The sequence below is a fragment of the Tursiops truncatus genome, chromosome 18 (genome assembly GCF_011762595.2).
Source record: "Tursiops truncatus isolate mTurTru1 chromosome 18, mTurTru1.mat.Y, whole genome shotgun sequence".
Lineage (NCBI taxonomy): Eukaryota > Metazoa > Chordata > Mammalia > Artiodactyla > Delphinidae > Tursiops > Tursiops truncatus.
The window spans coordinates 12,941,963-12,960,180 of record NC_047051.1 but is presented as its reverse complement, the minus strand read 5'-3'; the positions used below and the strand labels follow the sequence as shown (position 1 = coordinate 12,960,180).

General features: G+C 37.6%; 1 protein-coding gene across 1 annotated transcript in view; it reads right to left on the bottom strand.

The window, feature by feature from the left end:
* LOC109550234 (uncharacterized) overlaps positions 1 to 18,218 on the bottom strand; it is a 529,004-nt gene that overhangs the window by 215,062 nt on the left and 295,724 nt on the right. Inside the window, exon 6 of the mRNA XM_073795485.1 lies at positions 10,301 to 10,373. The gene's annotated coding sequence lies outside the window, so the exon portion shown is untranslated. The remainder of the gene's footprint in view (positions 1 to 10,300; positions 10,374 to 18,218) is intronic.

Here is an 18,218-nt window from a genome sequence, read left to right as displayed (position 1 = left end):
GAGAGCAACAGTATATTTCATATCAATTCTGTATCCTCAGTATTGCTTATCTCAGAGCTCAATGCAAAGTACATGCTCAATAGAAACTTATTCAAGAAATTAAATTATTGCCTACTCTCCAAAGAGAAATATCACATAATCATAACTAGCAAAGTCATCCAGAATTCTACACTGAAGAAAACAAGGTTGAACCTTCTCCCCAAGCCTTCTCTAACTACAAAGCATGTATAAAAGTTATGACTTTTCATCGTTGAAATTTTTGTCACCCCTTGGCTCCTGCCTCGGTATCTGCCTGCTTTGCTCCCATACTTTCTGATGACTGTTTGTTGGCTTCCTCAACCAATTCATATTACTGCCCCCTTACATGCTGGCATTCCCCGATGTCCGATGCTTGGCCTGATTCACATTTCTAAGTTATCTCCCTGGACAATATTCACATAGTTCAGCTGTCAACTCTGGAGTAAATTATGCTTAAGTATACTTCTCCAGCTCTGATCTCTTTTCCCAAGCCCAGAGACAAATGTTCAATTTTCACTGACCCCCCACTTAAACTCATTTTTGTCCCCAATCCTTTCTTCTGTAACCTGTATTTTGGGGAAATGAAAGAGTATACACCAGTCATCTTTGTTCTGTTCCTCTCTTTCCCCTCCTACATACAAACCACTGTTAAGTCTTGGTAAGTTTATCTCCATATACCATCTATCCTGCCCTTCTCGTCTCTTCCATTGTTACTAATGCTGCTCTGTGTCAGACTCAGGATCTCTGCCTGGACTACTACAATAATTTCTTTCATTTCCTTGACTGCCCTCCTCATTCTCTTGCCATCCCAAAGTACTTTTCAAATTGCAGCTCTGCTGATTCTCTCCCATTTGTCACTTCAAATCTACTCTTCACCCTTTTCCACATTGATCTGTCCCCCTGGAAGCTGAAGTATGTGGAATACATCAACGAGAGTTCTTGTCCTTTAGCTTTCTGTTGGTTTTGACCAATGGGAAATGCTGGTAGGAGTTCAAAGAATAGGTGGAGAGTGAACCCAGATTTTTCATTGGCCTGATGTCTTTGATTCCATCAGGTGGCCCTCTCTATATACCTCTCTCTCCAGATTGTATCATTTAGAGCTGTGGAGGGTAAAACCCTGACCTTAACCCCAGTTTCAAGTCCTAGAGGCTGTATTTCTTTTGATTTTCATAAATTCTGCCAACATCTTTTACAGAATCACTGTATTAAACTTTTCTTCAATTACCTGATTTGAATGTGTCACCTGTTTTCAGCAAAGTTATTTACCAAAAACAAAAAAATTGTCACTCTCTGGTAACAAAATCTTCAAGATTTTTTCCATTGTCTAAGTTTCAAACTCTGTAGCATGGCATTCAAAATCTTTCACAGAGATTTTGCTCTGGCCTTCCTCTCCCATTATAACCATACCACTCTCTATCATTGATGTAAGCTCAGGCTCTCTGTAGTTTCCCCAATTCCCTAAAACGTCATATATCTTTATGCACTATGTCCAGAAGTTTCTTCTACTTCTTCTCTTTCTGGTAAAATGCTATTTTTTTTCAATGCCCTGTTAAAAATCCTATCTTTCAATGAAGACTTCTCAATTGAAATCATCTCTTGTTTCTTTGTTCTTCTAAAATACATTGCTTTATTAATGATGTTTTGGCTTAAATTATTTTATTAGTACTATTTTAAGTAATGGGCTATGTAGTAATATTTGGGTGTGTTCAGAATAAAATGTTCCCTTTTTTTGATATGTGTATTAATTGCATCAAAAGAATAGCTCTCTGTGCTGGCCAAAGTTTCTAGGAGGAAATGCAGCTTGAGCTGAATGCTACACAGAACTGTAATTCTGCCACTCATGCAAAAACCACTGTATCCTCAATCAAACAGTAACTTGTATGCAATTGGGCATTATCAGAAACTGATGATATTGAGAGGAAAATACAGATGGCACAACTAAAATAGAGGGCTTATGCGTAGTTCTTGGTGAGAGAAAAATAATCTGCAACAAACATAATTCTTAGAATGACATCTTAATTTCAGTGAGAAAGCTGGGAACATAGGCAAGGGCCACAGATGGAGCCAAGTTAGAATATTCTTTTATGCTTTGACTCATAACTCTGTGAACTGGGAAAGGAAGCTGAGAAATTCCCCCAAGAAAACGAAGGGATTTCTTCCCTGATTATGCTGTGCTGAGAATGTTCAATGAATGCTACCCTCAAATTTTCCCATTACTAACATCCAAATTTATCTGACTCTCTTGGTCCACAATCAAATTTGAGGCATAGATATCAACAACTGCAAAAGATACTAGCCCTTGAGGACCTGGTTTCTATCTTAGGCTAGAGTTAAACGCAAGTCAAGTTGAGCAAATGGAATGGGTCTAAAATTTTTAATTTTTTCTTACAAGCAATATTTACAAGTGCTTACATTACTTGGATGGGAATGGTGAAGTTGGAGAGTATCTATTCTACACTGAATGATGAAGGTAAAGACTTAAGAGGCAATAGTGAGTTTAAAATTACATATATTGAATTACTCCAAAACATATGAAAGGACAGGGAGCAAATAGAGCCCACCAGGCAGGTATTTGGTCTATAAATGAACTACAATTAGATATTTGAAAACAATAAAAGTATTGACAAAACTTCTCACTTTTTGTCAAATTGTTAAATGTCTTTATACACCAAGTTGAAAAGGCACTACCTAAAACCAGCCCTGAACAAAGTAGCATTCTCAGCCGCACACATTTGGTGTCTTGTTGGACATCTCGCTTCTCAACCACACCTACATGCAGAGGAAATACTCAACATGAAGGGAAGGACAGTAGGACAAAAAGTATCAGCCATGTACTCAGAACATCAAAGCTCATCTAGAATTTCCCTTGAATCAGGACTTTTCTTAAAGTGAGGGCCAGGCATCCAATGCTGTGTGGGAATGATGAGAGTGCAAAGCTCAGACCAAGGCATGGTGGAAGAAAACACACATGCCAGGAGAGATCTCCCATTTTACCAACCCATGTCATTGCCGTCTCTAATTTTGTGGAACTCTTTCTTGCCTTTCTGTGCATTTATCTTCCCACAATCTCCATAGTCCCCACAACCCACAGCCCTTCCTCACTCCCCACCCAACCCACTGCTGGCAGAACACATGATGAGCTTGAAAGCAAACTCAGATGCTGAAGTTAGAGGTGGCCCGGCACAGAAGTGACCCCATTTGTTTCCATTCTTTGATAACTTTTTAAACTAGAGGGGAATACTTCTTTTGGAGATAACAACCAACAAAAGATGCCCAGAAATCTAGGTCATTTCTTTGCACTTAGTGGGAGCTCAGTCAATTGTTAATTGGTAGTCATACTCATTTCTGTAAATTGGATTTAAAAATCACATTATTCAGAAACCTGGATTGTATTTCCTCCTTGTAAATACATAATTATAGTTTCAACTTGGAGGTGAAGACTTTGTTTTATAGAAAGAAATAAAAGTGTGCTTTAGTTTGAAAGTATATTAAAAACTCAGTTTTATAAACATCTGCTATATTTATCAAATATTTTTCTTAAAAGCTATTTTTATACCATATTTTATATCCACACATGATTCATCAAAACAGTCCCCTTCTTCTTGGTTTCTTTAGAGTTTGATTCACTGTACAACTAACCTCAACATGGTGTTTGTTAGTACCTTCATTGGAGCAGGAAGTCACTGAATGTTTAAATTGAAAGAATATAATAGCCAGAGACACAGACTGTTCTGTTACTTCTTTTCCCACTAATCCAAAAAAGTGGCTTTGTTTTATCAGAAAGGAATTCTGTATTCAATTCTGTGGTCAATTATCTTTGTCTTTGTTTCCCTTAAAGTATCATTACTTGGATATTGTGGTTATAAACAAACTAAAAGACATATCCTTTTTTTCTCAAGATTACCATTAAAATATAAAAAGCATTATAGTATCTTTAGTAGAAAATGTATTTTCTATGAGCAGTAACTTTGTGTTAATTGCCAAACTAAAAGTGAATGATTGTCTCATCATATTTAAAGTATATATGAATTTTCTACTTTATTCAGTATATTACTATATTAGAGAATTAGAATGGCCAGTTTGAACTTCTTCTGTCACTTAACTTTGATTCCTTTGTCTATAAAGGAGATACTCATTCAAAGTATTTCTGATTTCAGTCTACATCAACCATTATATTATTTAAGTCCTTCTCATGTTGCTTGAACATAAAAAGGAAGAAGCTTATCACCATCTAAGCTGATCAACATAGCCAGACTATTTAACACTGCATTAAATGTCAATTTTAGGCTTGGCTTGATGGAACCACCCAACATAGCACAGCTTTGTTAACTTGGACAGAATTTACTGATTTAAAAGTTACAAAACAAAGAGAGCACCAGCAGGGTACAGGGCAGAGAGACCAGTCACACTGTCCAAGATAGAGAAGACAGTAAGCTTCTGAACCCCCAAATCCACACCAGGATTATACAGATGGAAATGAAGTGTTTGAAATAATAAGGTCTTTACCTGGAAGTCCAGCTTCTAGTATATAAGTCACAGCTTCATAAACACATATCCTTTTTTACATAGGGTGAAATTATTCAACACATAGGCAACTGTAAATATGTACAAGAGACCACTTCCTCTGGTCTTGGTCTTAGTGCACCCCATAATATCAGAATTTTGCCATAAAACTTATGACTGCAGTGTGGTACAGTATCCTTCGGCATCAACACAGTTCTCTTTGATGACACTCACCTTCCCCAGACTAACCCAGACTGGCCCAAGTGTACACTGGAAATCACTGGTATGGTACAAGAACAGAAGTTAGTTCTTTCTAAGACTCCTGCTAGCAGGAGAGGAAAATAAACAAGGAAGACAACAATGCCAAGTTCTTACATTGAGAAGATAAAACAAAGAAAGACAGACAACTATCTCCACATTATTTACTCTGGCCTCATATACTAGGTACATGTCCCTCATTCATTCACCTTAGTAAATAATGAGTACTTGCTTTATGCCTGATCCTATTCCAGGAGCTGAAGAGTGAATGGTGTACAGAAGAAAGTTCCTGCTCACATGGAGTTCACATTCTACTAGGCTTATATTCTGTGTGACACTGAATAATATTGCTTGGAGAAAGACCCTACCTGTGAGCTATTCCAGGCACAGTCTCTGTTTACTCAAAGTTAATGAGAAGTGGCAGAAAGGGACAGACTGCTTAAAAAAGTGTCAAAATTATGAGGAGTGAACATATGGGTGATGAGGCTGGTACAAAATTTGGGCCTTTCTCATGGATCCATTTGCTAACTTGTGCTAAATTTCAAAATAATGATACATAAAATGTCATGGAAAGGCAAGAGGTTATTAGCAACTCACTTAAGGTAACAGAAAGTATCATGTTTATTTATATAGGATGATACCCATTCTTAAAATAATTATTAGTTAATTATGATCTTTAAGAGTCCCTAGAGTCCCTCTTTAATGGAGTCATAGGTCATAAGTAATATGTGTGAATGAAGCAAAAGACTGCAATGAGTGAATCATGGAAGCATGCTTCCTCTAAAGCCACTCAAACTTATTTTTAAGAACACTATGCAGGTTAAATTTGGCCCAAAGCCTGCCTTACAACCTCTGCCATAGTAGTATGAAAAACTAAACTCTTTAAATTATAAAAGTAATCATCAGCATTATTGTTATAGGAGTATTATTGTTGCACCCCTCGTATTTTTGACACCTAGAATCTAGTCACTCTTCCCTTCATAATCAAAACCCATTTTTCCTTCAGGGCAACCAATCTGTCCTCTATTTTCTGACTAGGCGTTTTGAATGAGTTCCCCCCTACCAGGAAGAGATGCAACATTTGACCTGGCATAAGCCAATGAAAGCATTACAATCCCCCAGAAAGTGATTGGTTTTGTAATAAGCACATGAACCAATCAGGCCTGATGCAATGCAATAAAATCCTCCTGTTATTTGTGGAAAACAGATTTTTCTTTCTCATATTAGATATGAAAACGAGATATTATAAGGTCTGGAGCATGGTTCTGTCATCATGGTATCAGGAGGGTAGAGCCTGTCTGACAGCAAAACCAAATAAGAGTACCTTGAACATAGTGAGTGGACGCTTAATATTTATTGAGCAAATGAATGAATAGTATCAGAATTTGCAGATCTGGGTTGCCATGGCAACTTAACATCTCTGTGGCACAGTTTCCTAAACTCTAAAGTAAAAGGGATAGTCTAGATTGGTGACTCTTACACTATCAACAGAGAAGAATAAATACAGTAGGCCCTCTCTATCTGCAGGTTCCATATCCTTGGAGTCAATCAACCCCAGATCAAAAATACTTGGGCAAAAAAATTCCAGAAAGTTCCATAAAGCAAAACTTGAATTTGCTGTGTGCCTGCAGTTATTTAAATAGCATTTATGTTGTAATTAAAACTATTCACACAGAATTTACATTGTATTAAGTATTATAAGAAATCTAGAGATGATTTAAAGTATACAGGAAGGTGTGTGTAAGTTATATGCAAATGCTACACCATTTTATATAAGGGACTTGAGCATCAATGGATTTTGGCGTTCATGGGGGTCCTGGAAGCAATCCCCCACAGATACCCAGGCATGACTGGACTCTAATCACCCTCAGATGAGGGAGTGTAACCAGAAAGGCCTCTCATTAGTGGAAATTTTATTCAATTTTTTGTTTTACTTTAAATATAGACACTTTCATTTTCATAACATTTATTTTAATAAACAAGTAAAAACTGATGTTCTGGGGAAATGGGCATGTTTATTCTTTATCTTCAAAAAATCCTTGGAACTTCACCCCTGACCTAGAGGTGCTGAGAAACATGGGACCATACTGTTCATACAGAAAAGTCTATCATTAAAATCTGTTACTTTGCATTTCTGAACACTTGACCTTCAAGGCATTCTCTTAACAATTTACAAGTAAAAGAACAATATTATTGAGCTTTCCTATAATCCAAGTTAAGAAAACATTACCAAATAAGTAGTACTTGAGAATTCAATTAGGCTCCCTTCTTCCCTCCTTCTACTTCTCCTCATTACCACCATTCACAAACAACCACTAGCCTTCCCCTGTTTTGACCATTGAAATTATAATATGAATTTAAAGATTGCTACTCAGCCAGTGAAAATAAGCAGCCCTCTCTTTCCTCACTCAAGATGTAAATACATGTGTCAAATGCTTTATAAAAACAAAAATTTTAAATAAAGATCAACATCTTAGGTTTTACAAGTCAATAGACTGATTTTCCCACCTCGTTTCAACCAAAAAAAGAGGAGAGAATGTCAAATAAGTTCTTAGAACTTGATTTCAATGTGCCCAGTTCTACGGATGCAATGTGAATCCTGTGAGGAAAAGTGCCACCCCAAATCCTGAGGATGTTCTGCGAACTTGGGGTGTACTTATGGAAACAGCATGTTATGGAGACACTAAAAGTGAATCCTGGATTTTCCAGTGTAATGTATGTTTGCTGGAACACTCAACTCTTCCCCAGGCAGAAGTCAGAATGTTTATAGCTTTCAGCCTCACTGTTTGTAAATGGAAAGCTGGGCTCAGCATTCATAATCACTGATTAAGCTGCTGTTTTTTACCCAAACTGGGGGGAAAAAACAGTGGGTTCTCTCATACGGAACCATAAACACATGTTATGTTATATGTAATAAATTCCCTAACATTGCACTTCTTTTGTAGGGAAGGATGAGGGATGTAATAGAATATTTTGAGCTGAAAACTAAAAGAGTCTGTCTGGTTAGCATATCAAGTTAAAAATGAAAAGAAATCCCTATAAATACTGTACCATATGTATTTAATAATTTTATTTTTGTGTTAGCATTAACATATGGAATGCTGAAGCTAGCAGGACCTCACAGCTCACCTAATCCAATCCCTTCTTTATAAAAGAGAAAACTGAAAGCCACTGAAGCAAAGTGACTTACTCAGAGTCATATAGTGTCAACGTAGAGAACAGACTGTATTCCCCCCGATTTCTAACGTAGCATTACTTTCCTGAATAAAGGATTGTATATAACATACACCAATTCTGTATGTTAACTACTAACCAGTGCCACAGATCATACAGATTGTGACTCAACATTTTGAATACATCTGAATTCTACTTCTCACTGTCTTCATCACTGTAGACATAAGTGTTTAGCCATTATGCTAGTCTGGGACCTTGCTCACTGGAACTACTTTCCCCACTTCCTCCTGTCCGTTAATATATGCCTTTCACTAAGCCAGAAATCTCAAAAAATACTAGTTAGTAAGTCTGACTTTGCTGAGTCAAGAAGGTTAAGAATTGGTCTTGCAATGCAGGGGACGCCAGTTTGATCCCTGGCCGGGGAACTAAGATCCCACATTCCGCCGGACAACTAAGCCCGTGCACGGCAACTAGAGAGCCCACATGCTACAACTACAGAGCCCACACGCTCTGGAACTCTAGTGCCACAACTACAGAGCCCTTGTGCCCTGGAGCCCACTTGCCACAACTAATGAGCCCATGCACCACAACTAGAGAGAAGCCCATGCACCACAACGAACAGCCTGAGTGCTGCAACAAAAGATCCCATGTGCCGCAACTAAGACCCAATGCAGCCTAAAGATAAATAAATAAATAAATAAATGTTTAAAAAATTAAAATAAAAAATAAAGGGTGGGGCTTCCCTGGTGGTGCAGTGGTTGAGAGTCTGCCTGCCGATGCAGGGGACAAGGGTTCGTGCCCCGGTCTGGGAGGGTCCCACATGCTGCGGAGCAGCTGGGCCCATAAGCCATGGCCGCTGGGCCTGTGCGTCCCGGGCCTGTGCTCCGCAACGTGAGAGGCCACAACAGTGAGAGACCCGTGTACCGCAAAAAAATAAATTAATTAAAAATAAAGGGGGAAGGGTAAAAAGATCTATTATGAGCTAGGAGGAAAAGCAGTGGGTCAGAGTGTAATAACCACACTTTCTAGTTTCTGCATTTGATGCTTTGACATCTTGGGGTTTTAGAGACCTTGTAGGGACTATCCCTCCCTTTAGCCAACTCTTAAAATAGTAAAGGAATGGACTGAAAGTCCACCTTTCCTGTGCAAACCAATGTATCCAGAACTCACACCCCAACAACCTCCTTTATAGGGCTCTCACACCCTGGGCCATTATTCCTCTGTGCTAATTACCCTAGGGCCAGGTACCAGACAACTAGAGATAGCCCCGACACCCCAGAGCCCACTGAAATTATTCAAATTAGCCAAACCTAAATCTGCTTGTCCTGTCTTGCCTGTGGAAACCACAGTAAAGGCTCTTTTTTGGGGGCTACACCGTGCAGCATGTGGGATCATAGTTCCCCGACCAGGGATGGAACCCATGCTCCCTTGCATTAGGAGCATGGAGGCTTAACCACTGAACTGCCAGGGAAGTCCCTCACAGTAAAGGCTCTCGCTCACATTTCCCCCTCACTCTCTCTGCCTCCTAACTCTGGTGCTTCCTGCATGGTGTGATGTGCTCCCTTCACTTGGATACCATGAGTAACAAAATCTTTTCAATGGCAATCCTTTCCTTATCTGTTGACCTCACCATATCTGAATAATAGTAATACCTACACTTTACAACACACAGGTCAAAGGCCAGGAAAACTAAAGGTGCCAAAGTCAGAGACAGATTTGAAGCAAACCAGAGAAAACAAGAGGTAAGTTACAAGCAGGGAAAATATGGCAAAGGTATGGCTCAGGTAGACCTGTTGCAAACCCAGAATTCTGATTGTGGTATAACTTTGCTGCCCTCCTGCGAATATGGGAGGGTTGCCTTAAGATGGCACAATAATGACTTCCTACTGAACACACTGCTTAATAAATGATACGTGAGGACTTCAACATTCCTAGACACAGACTCACTATGTATTCCCACGACCAGTGCCCTAGATCTTGTGCACAGCGGAACATTAAAATAGCCTCTTAGTCATCTCCCTGCTTTTTTTTTCATCTTTCTTCCTTCTTTAATTCATCTATTCCACTCTTTCTAAGCCACAGCTTGTATATTCAAAAAAACACTCCATAGTTCCTCATTTCTTTCTCAGTTAAGTATTGAATCATCACTGTTACACTGAAAGCTCTCCAAATAGTGTCTCCAGCCTACCCTCCAGTCTTGACTTCCATGAGTCCCCTATATTCACTACGATCTGGTTAAATTAAACCATCCACTGTTCCCAACACATTTTCCCGTGTACTGAACCACTCCATTGTTAGGAGCACCATAGAATGTATTTTACAATATTGGCTTTAGAGATAAGCATACCTGGGTTTGAATTCTTAGGTCCTCCAACAAATTGTTGTGTGATCTTGGAAGTTTAAGGCTCCTTCTTCTCATTCTAAAATGGAATTAATAATACCCTGTTACAGGATTCTTATACACGTTAAATGAGATAATATGTGTATAAATCTCAGCACAAATTTGGGGTGAATTAATTCTAGTTAATACCAGCTATTATATTACTATTAAGCTTAGAACAGAGTTTTCAAAGTATATCATGTACTTTGTCATACTCAAGAAACTGACACGTTATAAATGTTGCCATTTTTTCAAATGAATAAATTCAGACTTAAGAGAAGTAACTTGCTCAAGCTCATACAATCAGATAAGAATTACAAAAGTTTCTTGCCTCTTGCTTTCACTCTTTTCTTCTCCATAGTACATCTGCCCTGCCATAAAGTCATTTAGTGGAGAGAATGTGACTCATGTAAATTTTATTGTCACAGTACTTAAGAATTTTTAAAAAAAATTTAAGCTAATGTTATTGAGTACTTGCTATGTATCCAACACTATTTTAAGAGATTTATATAAATTATATCATTTAAATGTGACAGTACTGTGAGATATATATATTATACCCATTTTCAGGTAAGGAAATGGAGAATTCCAGAGATTAACTTGCTCATATCACACAGGGGTAACTGACAACACTATAGCCATCTAAGGCATAAGCTAATGCGCTTACACACTAGGTTAACTTGCGGTTCAAAAGAGGTATGCAATTGATTGTTATTGAATCAAATTTTAATTGGCTTCTGGAAAATACATCTTCTTCCCTATGCTAAAGAGTTCAAAATAATGAGATTTTATGAAAACTCATGTGTGTGTGTGTGTGTGTGTGTGTGTGTGTGTGTGTGTATGTGTGTGTAGTGCCTGACTGTGCTATGTATATTTTAATAAGCTTTCTAACTTTCTGCCAACAATAACAGAAATCCTCAGTTAAAGCTGAGCACATGTCTACTTGGGGAGCAGAAGGGCAGGGAGAGGGGAGGGAAGTTGATAACATTTCCAGCCTTCTTTGCAGCTAGCTGTGACCCTGTGGAAAGTTCTGATCAATAGGATGTTAGGGAAATGATGTAAGTAAGTTCCAACACATACCTTAAAGGCAAGTGCGGCTACTTCTGCCTTTCCTCCACTCTGCTTAAAACATGATGTGGTGGCTGGAGGTACCACTGAGACCACAAGAGTGAAGATTATTCCCTAGGAATGATGTTGTGGAAATCTCAAAGTAGCCTGAGTCCCAGACAGCAACTGATCCACCTCGCCAGTCCTGAACTCTAAATCCTAACTTCCACGTGAAAAAAAATTTATTTCTATCTACTTAAAGCACTGTTATTTTGGTTCTCTATTACATACAGCAAAATTTCATGATATTTATTTCTTAAATATTTACTGATGAGTAGGGGAAAGTTAAGGAAGAAAGAGGAAACAATTGAAATATATTTTAAGGGATTTGTGGGTTAAGTATCAAGCCATAGAATTATGGAACCTCGGGGCTGGGAGGGATCTAACAGTTATCTAATCTATCCACAGAGGCCACACTCAATACACTCTCCAAACTTGGCAAAGTCAAGTCACAGGAAAACTATGAAAAAATATGCTGAATTAGATGTAGCTAAAACAAAGTGTGAAGCTTTGATACTTGTCAGAGCCACATCTATGAATTAAGAACACATTACTTGGGTAGTGTATGTGCAAGGCACTGATATAAACCTAAAATATGCTGGCTCTTTATGAGATGATGCAGGAGGGACAGAACTGCCGGAGTCACGGCCGAGGCCCAAAGGGGGATATTAATCAAAAGAAGATTTTCAGGGGCTCACACAGATTTACCACTTGGTGCTACATCCAAAGACTTTATTTAGTTCATGGAATTCAGAATACTTTGTCTCAATTCTTAGGGACTTGGAGAAGCATTTTCTCCCACACATCCCTCACTGCATATCTCCAGTGACTTGCTTCATGGGAAGCAGGTCCAGATCACATGAGACTCATTATGGTTTTTCAAATATGTATATTATAGGAGTTGCATTTGCGTGGTTATGCAGACAAGTCGAGAGTAAGGTCATTGTTGCTGCACAAAGTGACATTGTGGCTTATTCTCATGTTTATGCCAATTGTTCAGAAGGAAAACAGAAAATCAAAGATGCTGACTCCTTGATAATGTCTTAGGCAGCAGAAAGTTCAATACCATGCTCCTAATAGGTGCTACACAGCATCTGCTCAGAGGCCTGAGAAATGGTGATACCCAGGCATTAGGCAGAGAGATTCCAGGAATTATGGTAAAACATGTTACTCCCTTCTGTCCCTCAAAGGGCAAGAACGTGTCAGAGGAGAACAAGCTACTCTGTGAGCAAACAGGATCTTCGTGCTTGACTCCTGGATTAGCCCAGCCGCCAGAGTACTAAGACTTGCACCAGCCCCACCGCACCAAAGCAAGGCTTCCCCTCCATCTTCCTGAAAAATATTCTCAAAAACTGATTGTAAAAGGCCAACTTAAAAGATGCTCTAAAATCTGCAGAGGATTCAATTCTCTTCATCTAACACAATTGGCTTTCCAAGCATTTGACTTTTTTTTTCTCTTTCTTTTAAGACGTGATTTGTATGTTCCATTGAAGTGGAAATAAACCATTACAAAATGTATTTTTGTAAAAAAGCAGAACTACTTGGAAGGTCTTGTTTGATTTTCACTCTCCACTGTTCATGTGCCAAGAGCAATGCTGTTATGACCCATCTAATGTATCTTACTCCTTCAGAAGGGCCAAACTTAACTTACAGTGGATATGTCACAACTTACCAAAAACACAGGGATTAAACTGCACGGCTCCACATCAATTGTATTTGCCATTTGCCATTATTTTTGTGTTGTAAGGAAAGTAATACTGGCCTTTTAGCAAAATAAAATTTACTCACTTAATAAACACTCTAAATCTAATTATTTTGTTGGAGTTAAAGGCCAGGTATTTTATGATTTTCTTCCTGATAATAACCTTTGCTTATTATAAAAAATGTATAAAGAAAACATTTTGTAATTATGTGTGATGATGATTATTAATTAGTCTTATCATGGTGATAATTTCTCAATTATATCTCAGTTTTTTAAAAGTTTAAAAAATGCATAAAATACAAGTAAGTGTAAAGAAGAAGTAAAACTCACTGTAATGCCACCATAGAAATGTAAAGAAATATTCTGGTAATTTTATATAGCCCATATTTTATATTTAAAATTATATCACAGTAGTTATCCATGTTTTAGGACCTCATCTGTTTTCCTTGATATTTTCTTTGCAGTCTCTTTTGCTACATGGACTATATTTTATTGAGTTTTAACTCTTTACATTTTTTGGAAAAAATCTTCTAGCAGTAATGGTTAACGTTTCTTCTAAAATTATTTCATTATAGTGCTGCTCTGTCAAAATAAAGAATAAATGGATATCATTTAAGTCACCCTCTTTTATCAAACACACACACACAAGAAAATTTAGGCTTCTCTGTCCCTTCTTATCATGGTAGCTCCATAAAGTGCTATTCAGCGTATCTGTATTAGAGAAACAGTGGTTAAAACACCTGGCACAAAGCATGGGAAACAGTTCACGAGTTGATCTCTGTATAATTTGTAAGCTGAGTATAATCTGTCTGAATCTTTATTTGTGTGTTATTTGTAAACAAATTATGTGAAATAATTCCAAAGAACAAGATGTATTTTGTCTACTACCAGAAGTATTTTTATCTAAATTCCTGCTGTAGTTTAAAAACATAATTACTATTAAGTGACAGTTTACTAAATGAATTTGCCTGCTTGTCACCTCATATTTCTTTTCTTACTAGTCCCCTCCAATTCATTCTATATAGATAAAACTAATTCTCTTATCTCTTTACTATTTTAAGGTTGAGTGAGTTTTTTCCTTCCATTTTTTCCTTCTAGCAGATTTACAATTTGTTCTTTTTCTTCTTTCTTTTTTTTAAAAGTGGTAACACTTGACTTTTACCATGCATTTTTATACTTAATGATTTCTGAAGTTAAAATTTTAATCTCACTCGTGAACAAGAGAAGCACCTTAGGTCCATGTTAACTTATTAGAGGAGGGACTGTTTAGGCTTAAACATGGACGAAACCATGTTCGTATGCCTTCATGACTTTTTATTTCCTGGAGATAACAAGCTTGATCAAAAACTTTACTCAGCATGATCACTGATAACAGAGAAAGTCTTAATAAGCTTCAAATCACAATTCATATGTTTTCTATGTATATGTCTCCACTTTTGATATTAATTAGTATCCTGGTCTCTGCCCATAATTAATTCATCCAAGCAGCCTAAGTACAATGACTTTAGTTTGAGATAAGCAGGATTAAGCCTTTTAAGAATTACTCTTATCAGATTAAACCTGTGTCATAAAGAGTTCTATGCATCTAGGAAGCAAAGGAGGGGAAGATGACCTAAGTCTGGCTGAGCTATGGTAAGTCTTATGTTTATTCATATTATATTTTGAAAGGAAAATGAGAACTATTACATGCTGTCTTAAAACATCAACTGCCTTATTGCCTTGTAATTTTATTTAACATTTGTATTGGTATGCTGCTTTCATGTTCAAAGTCTTTTCAAGCTCTGCCAGCGTAGAAATCATGGGCTACAGAGGTCTGCATTCTCCCAGGCAGCCAGCATAGCACACAGTGGTCACTCGGTAAATTTGTGATCATTGTGTCCAGAAGCAAATGAATACATGAGTTAGTAAATGAAGGAAGATACAGGAGAATAACTAATTGCAATGACCTGTTATTTTTTACCTAGGCTTTTTTGCAATTTTCTCACTATTATTTCATTTTAAAAATATTATTTAAATTTATTTAAAATTATTTGAATATATTATTCTGTTTAAAAAAGAACATGTGTCTTTTGTTTGCTTAACTCTTTTTGTGTGCTTGTTTGTAGCCAAAACTAAAACTGGTCCATAAGACGTCTATGAGAGCATAAGTTAACAAATATTCTCTTTTAGCTATTAGAAATGGAATGGATTACACAATCATAATTTGAAAAAAAAAACCAGCAGCCGTGGAGAAAAGAGGTAACTTGAAAAAAAGACACCCACAAGTTAAAGAAGACCTCTGAAGCTCATCTGATCTGTGCACCCAGATCCAGGAAAAATCACACATCTGTTATTTCAGACTATGGAGTACATTTTGCTTCTAAATAAACCCAGGAAAAGAGGCTCCACAATCATCCTTCCTGACAAATTCCAGTTTTAAAAAGTCATCAAAAATGAATTCCCAATATTAAATCAAAATTTCTCATTATGATAAAAGCGAAAAGTGACTGATACGGTGATAAATGCCTCATGTGTATTGTCTCATTTAATGCTCATGAGCCTTTGACTTAGGAAGTAATGAGGAAACTAAGGTTTATAGGGGTGAAGAAATGGTCAGAATAAGGATTTGACCCTCAGAAATCTGACTTCAGGATCCACTCCCGTATTATACTCTCTACTTCCCTGTGCTGTAATATAAATAATTTTCTTCATGGCCAATTGATAGTACAATTAAACAACAACAACAACAGATCTCCAATCTTAGGTATTCATATATTTTAAGACTATTTTTTAGAATTAATTCCTATTTTAAAAAGGAGTAAAACAGGGATGAATTGTAGTTCCTGCTTCTTCTTCCTCTCTCCGACATCAACCTAAAACACTCCCCAACACTCCCACCCCTACACACACACACACACACACACACACACACACACACACACACACACACCACTTTTTAATCTGTACCTAATCTATTTAGTATCATTCTTAGGCCAGTTCTTCATATGTTCTTCAACCGAAGCAAACAGAAAGATAAAAGTGCCACTAGTATCTGAAATTTCATGTTTCCGGCACCAACCATCCAAGAAGTAGGTGATGCAGGAAGTAAGAAAGTCTCCAGAGTCAGAGTGTCTGGGCTCTAGTTACTATTTCTGAGACATCAGGGAGGTTTTTATTAACCTCATCATTAAAATGGAGAAATAAAACAATTTCTAGTCATTATAAAGATCTAATTACATAGTCTCTATAAAATTTTTCACATTATGCATGGCACATAGTAAGTGTCAAGTAATGTTAGATACCAATATTAATTCTTGCCTGAAAAAACATCTAGTTACAAATTATACCATAAATATGTTGGTAGTGGTGATGGTTTTTAGCAGATCCACTATGGCAGCTACATAGAAAACATCTATTTTTCAAATGTTAACAGATTAATTATTTGGAGGACTCCTTTGCAGTTCTGCTCAGTGGCACACAGTCATAGCTAGAAATCAACGTGTTACAAGAGTTATATTAAGTTTCTGCTACGGTAGATGTAGGCATTTGAGATTATTCGGATGTAAAACTCTGTGCCCCTTTTTCAAACCATTTATTAGGCTCTGCAGAAAGCAGAAAGCACTATGAGGTTGCAAGCCTTCCCCTGGCCCACCTTCATGAAGAGATGGGATTCGTCTCTAGAAAGCTAAGAACACAGGTCTGGAATTTCCACATCAAAATATCATCTCTGCCATCAAACAACCAACTTGGATCTCTAGTTTACCTGCTCTAGCTTCTCACCAGCAACTTTCATCTCAAACGACCTCATTCTGCTTCTGGTAAATGCCCGACCCAAATACCTGATCATTGTAGCAGCTAAGTATTCCTCTAACGTCTCCAAGCTTGATTCCTGCATTAGAGCAGATATCCATAAAACCACAAAATTGGAACATGCTATGCTTGACCTCATATATAAACTGTCTCTGGTTGTTGTAAAAATATTATCAAGTACATCGCTCATTCTGTCCTTTATGAAAACACCCACATGAAAAATTTCTCTCTAATCTCAGGGCCAGATTAAAAATATAAATATACTTGACAAATTTCTGAACTTCCCATTTTCGGATAGTGAGAGCTTTATAGCGTGCTAGCTTCGAGGGTGAAGCTCTCAGTTAAATCTCAGTTCAAATATAGAGCTTGCCACCACCATGTTTTTCTTTGATTATTTTAAATAGCTTCATATTTGTCAGATAATTTTTTATTGATTTTTATTGATTTTCACACTAATCCAGTTCCATAATGGTCCCTGAAGTGTCCCTGTCTGCTGAGGTACTAAGTTGACCACTATCTGCTTGTGATCTTGGGTCTCACACAGCCATTTAGCATCTGCAGATCATTGTACCTGTACCCATCCCAGCTTTGCTCAACATCTTGTATAACTACTCTGTAGCAAGCCCTGCTGAATAGCTAAAGTAAAAGACTTATTCCACTATCTAGTTTCCAACCCTGAACACTGGTCTTTTTCTGACTAATCACTTTTGCCTTTGTGGGTTATTGCCCCATTTCCTTTTCCCTTTTCTGTATCAAAAATCCTTGAGAATTTGTCTGTATTCAGTGTCTCCAACTCCTCACCACCTATTTTCTCTGAAACCCACCCTACCTACCACTCTCCTATGACTATTTTCAATGGTGCTGATGACTTCCCAGGTATTAACTATAATAGCTAATTCTCAAGTTTCATCTTTCTGCAATAGCACTCAGCTCAGGCGCTCATCCCCTCTTTCTGCATGAGCCTCTCAGCGACACCTCTCCTACCTCACCCATTACTCCTACTGTCTCCTTGGTTAGCTCCTCTTCTCCCACTGCTAATGGCTGAGTCTCCCAGGGCTTAGTCTTGGACCCCTTCTCCATCTTCCCTCCCTCCTTTGATGATCTCATCCAGACTCAAGACTTTAAATGCCACCTGTATTCCAATGACTGCCTACTTGACAGAGCCATTGGACATAAACTACTCCACCCAGCTCAACTGAGGGCAATTTTATACTTAAATTACCTCAGGCCTGAAACTCTTAAAGTCATTCTTATGTCCTCTTTCTCTGGCAGCTTATATCCAATCTC